Source organism: Canis lupus, chromosome 10 (genome assembly GCF_003254725.2).
Source record: "Canis lupus dingo isolate Sandy chromosome 10, ASM325472v2, whole genome shotgun sequence".
NCBI lineage: Eukaryota > Metazoa > Chordata > Mammalia > Carnivora > Canidae > Canis > Canis lupus.
In genome coordinates, this window is record NC_064252.1 from 45,554,476 (window position 1) to 45,568,591 (window position 14,116).

Below are 14,116 nucleotides of genomic sequence, written 5' to 3' on the forward strand. Positions count from 1 at the left end.
TCTCCAGAATCATGCCCTGGCTGAAGGCGGTGCTAAGCCGCTGAGCCACCCAGGCTGCCCCCTCATCACTTCTTATCTAAACTTTTACCACATGCCTGCCATTTTCCAATTTATGATCAATGCTATTGACAGGGAAATCTTTTTGCTATCCAAACCTAATCATGCATGTCATTTCCTAATACTCTTTTCCACAAAAAAAAAAAAAAAAAAAAAAAAAAAAAAAAATCCTTTGATGGTTTCCTAGCATCTTTAGGATAGATGCTAAATTTCTCCACATAAAATCTGTCCTTTACCTTTCTTATATGCCTCCCCACCCTAAGCCACCCCTGTGAAGGATGACTTACCATTTCCTGAAGTAAGTGGTCTTTGTAAGCTGTTATGGGTGCTTTCACAGAATTAAGAAAAAAAGTGAAAGAACAAATAATGAATGTACTTTTAACCTAAATTCAATAATTAAGAGTTTTGCCACATTCATATTTTTGTCAAGTTTAAATCATTTGAAAGTAGCGGACATAGTAACATTTTATCCCTATACTCTTCAGCACACATTTCCATATGTAAAGACATAACTACAGTACTGCTATTCATATTATAAAAAAATTAACAGTAATTATAGAGTGCCTGTATTCCCTCTGTTTTAGCCAGTGCTTCAGATGTTTGATCCTAAGTATTTGAAATCTGACTGAAACTAGATGAGGCAAAAATGAGCATGTTTTGGAAGGAACACTGAGGACTGTAATGTATCTACAGAAAGGTCAGAAATGGAGCTGTGACGCAGGGACAACAGGAAGGATCCATGTTATCCAGCACCACCAGGAGTCTTCTTTGTCATCTCTGCCTCACTCTGTATTGGCTTATTCTCTTCCACTGACAATATCTTTTTCCTACAGTGATAAGAATAAATCTACTAGTGTTCTTAGGACTAGGTTTCTGTAGCTTCCCTCCATCACAGCATAGCTTCTTTTTTCCTTAGTTTGAAAAATCTCAAGAGTAGTACAATGATGACCCATGCTTAGATCAGGTATCTACCCCATCAGTCAAGCAAGGGGGGCATTTGATAGTGAACATGTCTTCTAGGTGTTGTCCTGTGTCTCAGGATTTCACCCAATGAAGAGAAATTGTACAATGGGTATTACTCCAGTTGAAGTCCACTACAACTCTGTGCCTAAAGGCCTTCAGTACTGTAGAGTGTAGCTCTTCATACAGCAAGCCTTCCCTAGCCTTCCTAAGTAGAAACTGTTTTCTCTCTGCTTCCATGGTATTGTGTTCACCCAAAATTTGGTTCACTTGTCAAGAAGGTGATATTAATGCACACACATGAAGAGGGTGCAGAACAGTTTATTATACTCCTATAATGAAGCCTTCTGGGGAGAGCAGGGTGGGCTCCCAAGCAAGTCTGAAAAAATGGCCTGAGAGAGCAGAGAAAGGAGACACGCTTGGCTTTTATGGTGGCTGGGGGTGAGGCTTGTACGGACTTGGAAAGTTTGAAGTTCTTGCTGGATCTAAGAGAAAGAGTCCAGGCTTTCTTATTGGCTTGCTCGGTTGTGGGATGTAACGTGAAGGGACATTATGGGGCTTGAAAACTGTCAGGAATCAAAAATAAAAAATGGAATCAGAGTCTCCTTAGTCATGACATCTACTAACTTCTGTCAGCATGCTGGTTATTTCTCCAATTGTCTAATTGTTAAGGTAATTTATCTTCACAGCCTGGTTTAGAAGGGAAGTAGACATCTAATCTTTATCTTTGTATCTCTGGTGCATATTTCACACTTAACACATATATTATTTTTAAGTCCAACAAGATTAAATCAATTAATTTTACATTCTCAAGTGTTTTTGCCAGACTACATTGAACATTTGCTATACCTTTTCTTGACCTGGCAGCGTACTGTATTGCCCATGCTGTAAATGTTTCATTGACTTAATATATATAGCAGCAATTTTAGGATTCAAGAAGAAAGTATTAACAGAACACTTTATAATATTTTTTCCAAAAATTAAAAGTAGAGTTATCATTGCTTACTACCTTGACTCATGCACTGAAGTTTTGCCTTATATTTTCTGTAACTATTTCCATACTGCTTGTGGTCTTTTTGCTAAACTAGAAGTCACTCATAATTTTAAAACACCCTTTGCAGTATGTGGAAAAACTTTAAATTGGATAGAATTGACCATTCTCAGTTGCATTTGATGGTCATCCAGGGCTTCCAGGAGAGTTTCAAGCCCTTTAGCAAGGATGCAGCTCTAGTACCCTGGCCGCCTTCTAGTCAGTACCCATCTGTACGGACTCCTCTCACTACTCTGAGTATCCCTACTGCCCTCTAGGGCTTCTTTCACCATAACTTTCTTCAAAAATAGGCTTTGTTTTCATCCGTTACCTTTAAATTTATTCTTTAATTCTCATCCTTTCCCTTCTGCCCTCCCTTCCCTGCTCTCTCTGTAACAATTAGTTGGAGCAATCTGAGCATGACCACCTCCCCCCATCCCTCTGCACCCCTCCTAGTTATTTATGCCAATGCTATTAAATATTTTTGTTTCCATAACGACTCCTTTTTTCAGACATTTATTGCAGACTGTAAAAGATGCTTTGGGTGGAAACTTGGTTTACTGAGTTCTTTGGTTTATGTAATTATTAAGTGCAGAAAATCCTGGTTTCAAGTCTAAAGCTTAAAATGGAGACCTAATTAATGACTTTAAAAATGGACTTTATTGAATAGTTTGTTACTAAAATGGAGGTCTTCATTTTCAAGTTAAATTCAGTTTATGAAAGCTGCCTCTTCTAATCATTTTTTCTATTCTGATAAAATCAAGTATGTTCTCTTTTCTTAAGGGATGTTTGGTGCCTTTTCACTTTTTCAATTTTTAACTGTTCCCCCAACAGCTCCCTCAGCCCTCAATCCTAAATGTGTACAAGAAGATGCTCTGATTTTGTGGTAATTGAGTGGTATAAAGTACTGCATATTGATTCGGCCCAGTTTCCTGCCAAAAGTTGTGTTTAGTAGAGTGCTATGTCACTGTCATTCATAAGGTTTGTCTGAGGGCAGTTGCTCAGCCATTTCTTCAGCTGTTTCCTGGCATTGCGTGTCTTTCTGTGGCATAGGAAACTTGCCACTGACCACAAAATTGCAACTTTCCAGACCAGTCTCTAGTTCATAGCTGCTTCTTCCTAATTCTTTTGTACCTCAGACTCTTCCGGAATACGGACGGTCGGTAGCTGTGCACAAACAGCCCAGAGAACAGCCATGTATTTGATTCTGCTTGATTTATCTCCTTCTGTCCTCGGAGTAGCTGACAGTGGAAATAAACAGAACCAGCACTGCAGGCATTTGGAAATCTTTGTTTTATTTTTAAATCTTACCTGTCTAGCCACGCAGTTACACATGCTGCTTTTGACAAACAGAATTCTAAGATGGTCCCCCAAATTCCTGGTCTCCAAGATGCTCACACATCTTCTCCCAATCAAACACTAATCTAGATGTTTCTATAAAGGATTTTGAAAGTAATTAAGGTCCTTTTAAGATAGGGAGATAATCTGACGCCCTGAGCTGATGTCATGTCAACATTTGTAGCAGTCATAGACAGAAATACAGTGATTTCAATTATGAGAGGTGTTTGATGCAGGGAGTGTCTTGTGCTGATTTTAGAAATGGAGAGAGCCATATGGCATGAGACAGAAAATAACCTAAATATCACTAATAACCTATGTAAGCCTAGGAGAGGATTTTGAGCTTGAGTGAGTGAAACCCTGACCACATCAATCAGTCATGCTGGGCCTGGACTTCAGACTTACAGACTTGCAGGGTAATAAATGGGTCACTTAAAGCCTCTAAGTTTGTGGTTATTTGTTATGTTGCAGAAAACTAATGCACTGCTTATTTATTTACAAGTAAGCATGCATTAGTACTTGGCCAAAGTTTTCCATGTTTCAGTGTGACATCTCCTTTCAGTTTCCTCCTTTATCATGGATTCTGTTCATATTTCCAAGGGAACTGAGGAGACAGGGGATGGGGGAAGCTGTTTATATGAGGGCTGTTCAAGGAGGACTCCCTCTGTTTCCTGTGGTGTGGACTGCCCAGAGCTGCAGGAATCCTGCTCTGTCTGAGCCTGCCTAACTAGAGTAGCCTACTGACACCTTTCCTGAGACCTTTACTCTCCTTACTCCAACCTTCTTTGAAGAACGTAAGTAGATGACCCTTCTCCTCTGAGCAAAGGTTCATTTCTATAGGGTGTGGCCAGGGCCTTTCCTCTTTGATCCCTGGAAGAAAGGGTGAGGCCAGCCTTAGCAGCATTGTACATTCTGATTCACTCCCTGCTTTCAGGCTCCCAGTACCTCCAAGCTTGCTTCTTTACCTCATCATAGTCCTCTCCTGTAGCAGGCCATCTTGAGTCCTGTCTTCCAGAAGGATCCCTCAGACTAACTGTCCATCTTATATTCTGTCTTCTATCTTAACTGAGATTGAGGACACTAAGGTCACAGGAGGGAAAACATTTAAGAATAAATTCATAGGAAGGTGAATGAGTGATTGCCAGGTAGCCCACAGAACACTTGAATTGTAAAAGAGCATATTTATTGAAGAAAGCACATTAGTGTTAAACTTTCAGGATGTAAGGACATTTTTATTTCTGCGTACTGTTGTTCTCTATATATGTCTATATCAGGCTTGAGGAAAAAGAGTTTTATCTTCCATATTGTCTTTATACAGCTTCTCCCTGCAGCATCCTGCCCAAAATTTGATGCCCTAGCTGGATTTATACCTACTTCCCCACTTCCATGGTCCTGTGACCCCTACCTGGGATTGATGAGTCGTTGGTTAAGGGGTCTAGCTCCTGAGAAACTTTTTACCAGAGACAAGAGGAATTCCACTAAGTTTAAAGAGTTTCTGAGGGCACTCAGCTTCCTACTTCCTAACCCTAAATGTGTTGTTGTAAGCCTTTCTGTAGATACCTCTCTGTCCCTGCCTCAGGACCAAGTCCTGGTTGCACATTTGGGTTTTTTCCCTCACTGCTGGTCTGTTGAGCCACAGAAAGATTTTGGACCTCATGGTGGTTGGGCTGTAAGATATAAAATGATTTTGGACCAGGTTTTTGGTTCCACATCCTTTCCACTTGTGACAAGAGGTCGTAGCATCTACATTGATGAGCTCTCAGAAGGGGAGTAAGACTTGGTGTTTAGCCCTTAGAGGCAGCAGAAGACATTAACCACCACAACAAAACTTCATGTCATCATTATAAAGAAATTATCAAATGATGTGTAAAATAAACCATAGCGCAGACCATTATCAAAACCATTAAAATTGAATAGTTCTTATTTACATAATGGGTAAACCTTATGCAGATAAACCCTACATTTTCTGTGTGATGCAGAAGAGACTGTTCCTCCATTCTAGAAAAGACAAGATGTTTAAAATAGTCCAAGGTTAAACTGTAGATAAAGCTGCAGAAGAACTGAGTAAAGTGGTGGCAAATTAGATTTTGATGTTGATTTAGATGATACAGAATATGAAAATCAAGTGAAATAATGTAACTATTAAGTCAGCTTGAATACAACAAATTCTGACCAACTTCTGACTTTAAGGATTTAAAAGAGAAAAAACAAACTATGAAGTCCTAGTGAGGAAGTTACACAAAAACCCATAAGGAAACAGACTAAGATTTCTACTTGGACAATAAAATGACCTTTGAGTTTATTTTTTGTAATGTTTAATTGTAATACTTCCACCCTGAGTTCTTAATATTCTACTTTATATAGCATTTGTTAAAATACTTTTAAAATTGAATTCTTGAGGCATCATATTTAACATACGGGGCTCACTTTCTGACTAAATTGGGTTGAGCGTTATATAGTTTTATAAGAATCAGCTATAAAAATAAGCCAGCATCATTATAAAGCTGGCTCAAATACAGGCCTTCACTGAATACCTTTCATCAACCTCAAGTGAAAAATTCATCCAGCAAAAGCATCTTGACTGATGTGGTCACTCTAAACAAACCAACCTCCAAATGCTTTATTCTAGTTTTATAGGATGATGCTTAACAATTGTAGAGCAGTGTTCCTTTCCAGCGTATTCTCATTACTTTACCTTAACACTGTTTTTACCTTTTTTCAGGAAATGTATACACACAGAAAAATGCGTAAGGTATATATGTAGTTTTACATCTGCCACCCAGATAGATATTATTATATATTTTTAGTTTATGTAATTACATTTTAGTATACGAATATTGTGATATAGTTCATTCTGGGTTTTTTTGGCTTTATTGAGATATAATTGATATGTGGCATTATATAAATTTAAGGTACACAATATGTTGATTTGATATGCTCACATATTGCAAAATGATTACCACTGTAGCGTTCGCTAACACCTCCAACACATCACATAATTACCACTTCTCTTTTGTGGTGAGAACATTTAAGGTTTTAGCAACTCAAGTATATAGTACAGTATTGACAACTGTGTATACATATGTACCATATCTTCTTTAACCATTCATCGATTGATACTTCATTTATTTCCATATCTTGGCTATTGTGAATAATGCTGCAGTGAACATGGGAGTGCAGATATCTCTTCGAGATCCTCTTTTCATTTCCTTTGGATATGGGAAGAAGTGAGATTGCTGGATCATATGGTAGTTCTATTTTTAACTTTTGAGGAACCTCCATGCTGTTTTCCTTAGTGGCTGCATAGTTCATTCTATTTCTTTCTTTTTTAAAGGTCCATTTTTGTTATATGTCCATCTGTTCTCTTATTTCTAACCATAGTAAAGTATCCATATTTTACCCATAACTCTTTTTCTTCAGTGGCTATGCATATTGCCTCTAATACCCTACCACCACAGACCGCCCTGCAACAAAATCCTCTTACAGGTTCACTATGGACTGTCATAAGAATTTCTTTGGAATATAAGGCCAGGAGTGGAATTCATGGGTCATAGAGTGTGAGTTCACTTCACTATCTAGGTATTGCCTGATTGCTTTTGTGAATATCTGTGCTACTTTATACTCATAAGAGTAGTGCATGTGCATTCCTATAGTTCCACATTCCCTACATTTGCACTAACACTTAATATTAGCCAACTTTTCAATTTTGCTAGATAAATAGGGATAATGTGATACTTCATTGTTAATTTTGTATTTCTCTGATTAGTATTAAGTTAGAGTATCTATCTCTTTATATTTTCCCAATGGGAGCCTGTTTAAGCTGATTCCTGTTGCTTTTTGATATGTCCCATTAAGCTTTGAACATTTCTTTGCTTTCTGATTCAATAAGACATTCTAGACTTCCTTCTGTTTTCCTTGTCCTAGACTTGGAATGACCCAAAAGTACAAGAGGTCTTGGTTTGTTTTAACGTGGAATGACATTTCAAATCATATCTAGGCACCAAGTGTGCTTATTGCTCTGAAAGTCATTGCTTCTAGGCTTGCATGAACAGATCTATGGTCAAATATATGCATATATATAAATGCATATACGTAGAAGCACCTGGATAGCTCAGTCAGTTAAGCATCAGATTCTTGGTTTCAGCTCAGGTCATCATCTCAGGGTTGAGAAATCAAGCTGGGCATGGAGCCTGCTTAAGATGCTCTCCTCCCTCTGCCCTGCACCCCTCTCTCTCTCTCTCTCTCTCTCTCTCTCTCTCTCTAAAAGAATAATAATTTAAAAATAAAAATGCATATATGTAAATCATGTCTCATACTGATAATTCTAATACATATTTTCCCAACTCAGATCTAGAGTCATAGAGGTCTTCTTCATTTTTCCCCATTTTGTATCTGTATTTCACTTTTCTCCTCAAATAATTAGTAGAATATTACCTTTAAATATTTGGTATAATTTGCCAGTAGAGTACTCCTGGACTGGAATTTTCTTTGTAGTAAGATTTTAGATTATGAATTTAATTTCTTTAGTAGCTTTTTGTTTCGTCTTGTTTTTTTATAAATGTGGAGCCCAATGCAGGGCTTGAACTTATGACCCTGAGGTCAAGACTTGAGCTGAGATTAAGAGTCAGACACTTAACTGATTAAGTCACCAGATGCCTCTTTATAAGTTTTATTTTTTGTAATGCTTATATATTTTTAAAATCTTTACCAGTTTTGGTAAGCTGTGTTTTTCTAGGAGTTTGGCAATTTTAGGATAACTTTCAAATTTACTAACATAAAGTTGCTAATATCATTTTATGATTGTTTTAATGTTTGTAGCATCTGTAGTGGTAATTCCTTTTATCATTGCTGATATTGATATTTTGTGCCATCTCTTTTTTTTCCCTCAATCTTGTCAAGTAGTTATCAACTTACTAGTTTTTACCCCCAAGACGTGTGAACTTCTGACTTCATAGATCTTTCTATTTTATGTATTTTACCCCACTGATTTCCACTCTTATTTTTATCATTTCTTTCTTTGTACTTTCTTTTTTTTTTAATTTTTATTTATTTTATGATAGTCACAGAGAGAGAGAGAGAGAGAGAGAGGCAAATACACAGGCAGAGGGAGAAGCAGGCTCCATGCACTGGGAGCCCGACGTGGGATTCGATCCCGGGTCTCCAGGATCGCGCCCTGGGCCAAAGGCAGACGCCAAACCGCTGCGCCACCCAGGGATCCCTGTACTTTCTTTAGATTTAAATTTGCTGTTCTTTTTCTAATGACATGGATGCTCATTAACTTTTAGGCTTTTTTCTTTTCAAATATGTAGATTTAAATTCATGAATTTTTCTGTAAGCACAGAATGAACTGTATTATATAAGCTTTTAATGAGTTAAGTTTTTCACTTTCATTCAGTTTCAGATAGTTCTTAATTTTTATTCAGATTTTGTCTTTGATCCATGGGTTATTTACACATCCATTGATCTATTTACGTATTTATAGAGAACCACATTATCTTTTTGTTATTGATTTTTAGTTTAGTTGTACCAAGATTTTAAAATTGTGCATATAAAAGAGTTATAAACAAAGAAGAGAGAATAGAAAATAACTAGCAGATGGACTTTAACTATATCAATAATTACATTAAATATAAATAGTCTAAATACACCAATTAAGAGACCAAAATTTTCAGATTAAAAAAGCAAGACTTAACTAACAATAGAAACCCAAAGTAAAGGAAGTAAAACTGACAGAACTGAAGGGAAAAATAGACAATTCAGCATTCATAGAAACTTTAGTACTCCACTTTCAATAACAGATAGACTAAGCAAGAGATAACAAAAGACATAGAAATCCTGAAAACAGTACAGAGCTCCTAGGTCTAGTAGACATCTATAGAACATTCCACTCAACAACAAAGTACTTATACTTCTCACACACACACACACACAGACTGTTCTCCAGGATAGACCATATGCTAGACCATAATGCAAGCCCCAATAAGTTTTAAAGTCATATAAAGTATGTTCTCTGGTAACTTTGTCCCCAATTAAATAGCTGGAAAGCAATACAGAAAAAAAAGTTGAGATATTAAACAACATGTTCTTTAATAACCAGTGAATCAAAGAAGAAAATCAAGAGAGGAATGAGAAAATGCTTTCAGATGAGTGAAATAAAAATATAACATACCAGAACTTATGAGATGCAGTAGAAGCATTGCCCAGGAAGAAAGTTAGTTATAAATGTCTTAATAATCACAGAAAACAAATCTCAAATCAGAAACCTAACCTTCTACTTTAAGAAACTAGAAGAAAAGCAAGGATAAAAATAATTAGAAAGCAAAAAATAATGAAGACTAGAAATAAGTGAAATACAGATTAATAGAAAAAAATAAGAAATTGGTTCTTTGAAAAGAGCAACAAAATTGACAAACTCTTATTAGCTAGACTGACCAAGCAATAAAAAGGACTCTTAAATTACTAGAATCAGGAGTGAAAGAGATGACATTACTATCAGCCTTACAGAAATAATTTTTAAAAAAGGATTATAAAGTAATGCCATGAATAACTGTATACTAACAAATTCATTAACTTAGTTGAAATGGACAAATTCCTAAAAAGACATAAATTTGGTAATTACATAATTACCGAAACTGACCTAAGCAGAAATAGAAAATCTGAATAGACTTATAACAAGTAAAGAGTTTGAATTAGTAATCAAGATACTTCCCAGAATGAAAGTTGTGACACACAGAAAGTCTTAGGAATTAATTCTACCAAAAATTCAAAGAAGTAGTAATACCAGTCCATTATAAACGTTTCCAAGTAATATAGAAAAGGGAACGTTTCCCAAATTAGTATGTTAGGCCTGCATTATCATTATACCAAAACCACATAAAGATGCTATAAGAAAAGTACAGATCAATACCCCTTTTGTTGAAATTCCTTCACAAAATAATAAAAACCAAAATCAGCAACACATAAAAATGATCATATACTGGGGTGCCTGGATGGCTGAGTTCGTTCTGTGTTCAACTCTTGATCTCAGCTGAGGTCTTAATCTCAGGGTCTTGAATTCAAGCCCCACAACTGAAATTCAATTAATGTAATATACACCATGTTAATAGAATAAAGGGGAGAAAAGCACAATCATGTCAGTAAACAAAAAGGATTTGGAAATACATCTTTTCATGATAATAATACTCAAAAAATAGGAATAGAATTTTCTCAGCCTGATAAAGAGCACCTATGAAAGTCCCACAGCAAACATCATATTTAATAGTGAAAGACTGAGAGATTTCCCCTTACATCAAGAACAGGGCTATTACACGAGTAAGAAACAAAAGGTGCTGAGACTAGAAAGGAAAAAGTAAAACCATCTCTATTTTTAGGTGTTATACTCTTATATATAGAAAATCATAAGCAATCTACTTCAAGTGAGTTCAAGGTTACAGGATATAAGGTCAGTATGCAAAATAAGTTATATTTCTGCATATTAGCAATGAACAATTAAAACAATTTCACTTATAATAACTCAAAAAGTAAAATGCTTAGATATAAGTTTAACAAAAGTAGCCATTCTCTTAAAAGGAGACCAGTGTGGGAGAACTTTCAGTGCCCAATATCGGAAACCTTCTACAAGTTTTAGTCAAGACACTGTGACACTGCCATAAGGATAGACATATAAGGGACACCTGGGTGGCTCAGTGGTTGATTGTCTACCATCAGCCCAGGGCGTGATCCTGGAGTCCCAGGCTTGAGTCCCACATCGGGCTCCCTGCATGAAGCCTGCTTCTCCCTCTGCCTATGTCTCTGCCTCTCTCTGTGTGTGTCTCTCATGAATAAATAAATAAAATCTTTAAAAAAAATTTTAAAGGATAAACAATATAAGTAAATGGAAAACAATTTGGATTCCAGAAATAGAACTTTGTTTTTTGCAAACTGATTTTGACAAGGGTGCCAATACAATTAAATATAGAAAGAATAGTTTTTGCAACGAATGGTGCTTGACAACAGGGTATCCACATGCAGAAGAATTAAGTTGGATTCCAGCCTCACACCATACACAAAAATCAAAGTATACCATAGAGCTAAATGTAAGTGTAATAAAGGTAAACTATAAAACCTTTAGAAGAAAACATTAGAATATATCTCCATTATGGTTTATGCAGTGGTTTCTTAGATATGACTTCAGAAGCACAAGTGATAAAAGACAAAACACACAAATTGAATTACATAAAAATTAAAAATTTTTGTACTACAAATGATACCTTCAAGAAAATCAAAAGATTCCACACAATGGGAAAAAATACTTGCAAAAATCTCCTAAGATGATTATATTCACATTGTATAAAGAACTCTTGCAACTTTCTTAAATTTTACTCTGTGTTTAATTAAGTAAGAAGTTTCTTTGTCATAAACCCTTTCAATTAAGAATTAGTTTATCTGGGATGCCTGCGTGGCTCAGTGGTGGAATATCTCCCTTTGGCTCAGGTTCTGGGATCAAGTACCGCATCAGGCTCCCCGCAGGGAGCCTTAGCCTGCTTCTCCCTCTGCCTATGGCTCTGCTTCTCTCTGTCTCTCTCATGAATAAATAAATAAAATCTTTAAAAAAAAAAAAAAAAAGAATTCGTTTACCTTTGGGGTTCCTGAGTGGCATGGTTGGTTAAGCCTCCTACTCTTGATTTAGGCTCAGGTCACAGTCTCAGGATGGTGAAATAAAGCCTTGGGTCAGGCACCTCTCTGAGTACAGAGTCTGCTAAAGTTTCTCTCCTCCTCTCCCTCTGCTCCCTCCACTCTCTCCCCCCTCCCCACCTTTGTGCACACATGCTTTCTCTCAAATAAATAAATCTTTAAAGAAAAATAATTAGTTTATCATTTTTTTTAAAGTTTGGATTTTGCCCATTAATTTTGTCCATATTCTTTAAATATTCCTACAGTCCATCTTCTAAATATAACCATTTCTAGTTATGTCCTACATATCTGCTTCTCTTTGGGTTTGTTTTTGTTGTTGTTGTTGTTTTGTTTTGTTTTAGCTCTTTTAAAATATTCTAAATATATTTTTTTCTTGCTGAATTCTGAACTAAATTGTCAGCCTGATTTTCCAACTTACTTTTATCTACCCATATACATAATATTTTTGTACTAGCATTTTTTTTGTTTTCTGTATGATTTCTTTGTTTTACTATTTTGCCATATCTCCTTAAGTATATTACATTGTGCTTATTTTTAGTTCTTGTTTAACTTTTCCAACTTCAGATTTGTATTATTCAGCCCTTACCCATTATAAATGACCACAACCAAACCCAAAATTTTAGTGGGATTAACACTGAAATCAGCACTCCTCTCTGAGAAATGCCATTTCTTGGAACAGTATACAAGAGGAGAAAGAGTACAAGATGACTTTTAAAACTTAATGTTATATGTCACATTGGCTCACATTTCATTGGCCAAAGAAAACATTATGGCCAAGCCTAATGTTAATGAAGTGGAGATGTGTGATCCTCTCACAGGCTCTATCAAAGATTGGGAACACTACAGTTTATCACAACATGGTATGTTTTCTAATTGATTATACTCCTCACAGATGATGTTGTTTTGATGTATGAACTTAAGAGCTCTTGTATTGTAATGCATATTGAGGAAGGGCAAAATACCAAGCCTTTTGGCCCTTGTCTCTTGTGAATTTAAGAAGAGAGAGATTCCCCAAAGTAGAAAGACCCAACTCCACACTCTTATACATGTAAAAATTATTGATTGTCCTATGTGGGCCAGCATTCTATCTGATAGTGCTTAGACAGAAACATCTAGATGGACATATCCTCCTAAATTGTAATGAAACAGCCCTTGGTCTTTAGAAGACCAAAGAGAGGAGTTAGAGGTAAGTATGCTCCAGAGTAGTTGATTATCAGCTTCTCATCTCTGTAAGCCCCTCTGCTATTTTCTAGGTTGAAGAGGAAGGCTCTGACTGTCCCCAGGCAAGCAGGGAAGGAAATGGAGAAGAATAAAGTTGTGAAAACTTCCTTTTCCCTGGCCTCTCATTGTCAGCTTAAGCTATTCTTTGTCCCTCACTTTTCCCCACCTGCCAGTTCAAGGCAACCTTCTGTTCCCCACAAGGGTTTCTTACTGTTTTTTAGTTAATCCTTGGATGGAATCAGTACCTTTCTCTAGCTTCTACATTTTTCCAGCATTGTTGTTTATATGTGTATGGGGAGTTAGGGTGTTCAAGGAGAGCAGTAGCATGAATAAAATAAAAATGTAGACCTGAATGGTTGCCCGAAGAGAGGACCTTATGAAAGAAGTTGTATTTGAATTAGAAAATGGGGATTTGGATCGGCAAAGAGGTTAGAGGAAAACACAGAACAAAGAGATTGGTAAAGACATGGGGGCCATGCATATGAAACCAGCCTGAACCAGGTTGTGAAAACATAGGGAGTTAGTTACTTAAGTTGAGTGATGCCGGGTTAGGGAGGATCTTAATTTCCACTGGGGGATGTGGAGGGGAGCAAGCTTACCTATGCACACTCTTACCAAGTGCCTGTGCTCCATAATGTGGGGTTACACAGTGCATATATAATGTAACCTTTGTCAGAGAAGTGCTGATAATCTTGTTAAGGAAATAAGACTAGTGCCAATTAAATGAATAGAGAATGTGAAGAAGAAATGTAATTTATATGTAGAATTCTCTGATACTGTAGGAGTTAGGAGGTCTGTACAACTAAGATTAGCTGTGTATGTACTTAGTGGACTACA

General features: G+C 36.5%; 1 protein-coding gene across 1 annotated transcript in view; it reads left to right on the plus strand.

The window, feature by feature from the left end:
* TMEM131 (transmembrane protein 131) overlaps nt 1–14,116 on the plus strand; it is a 227,704-nt gene that overhangs the window by 112,400 nt on the left and 101,188 nt on the right. The window lies entirely within an intron of this gene.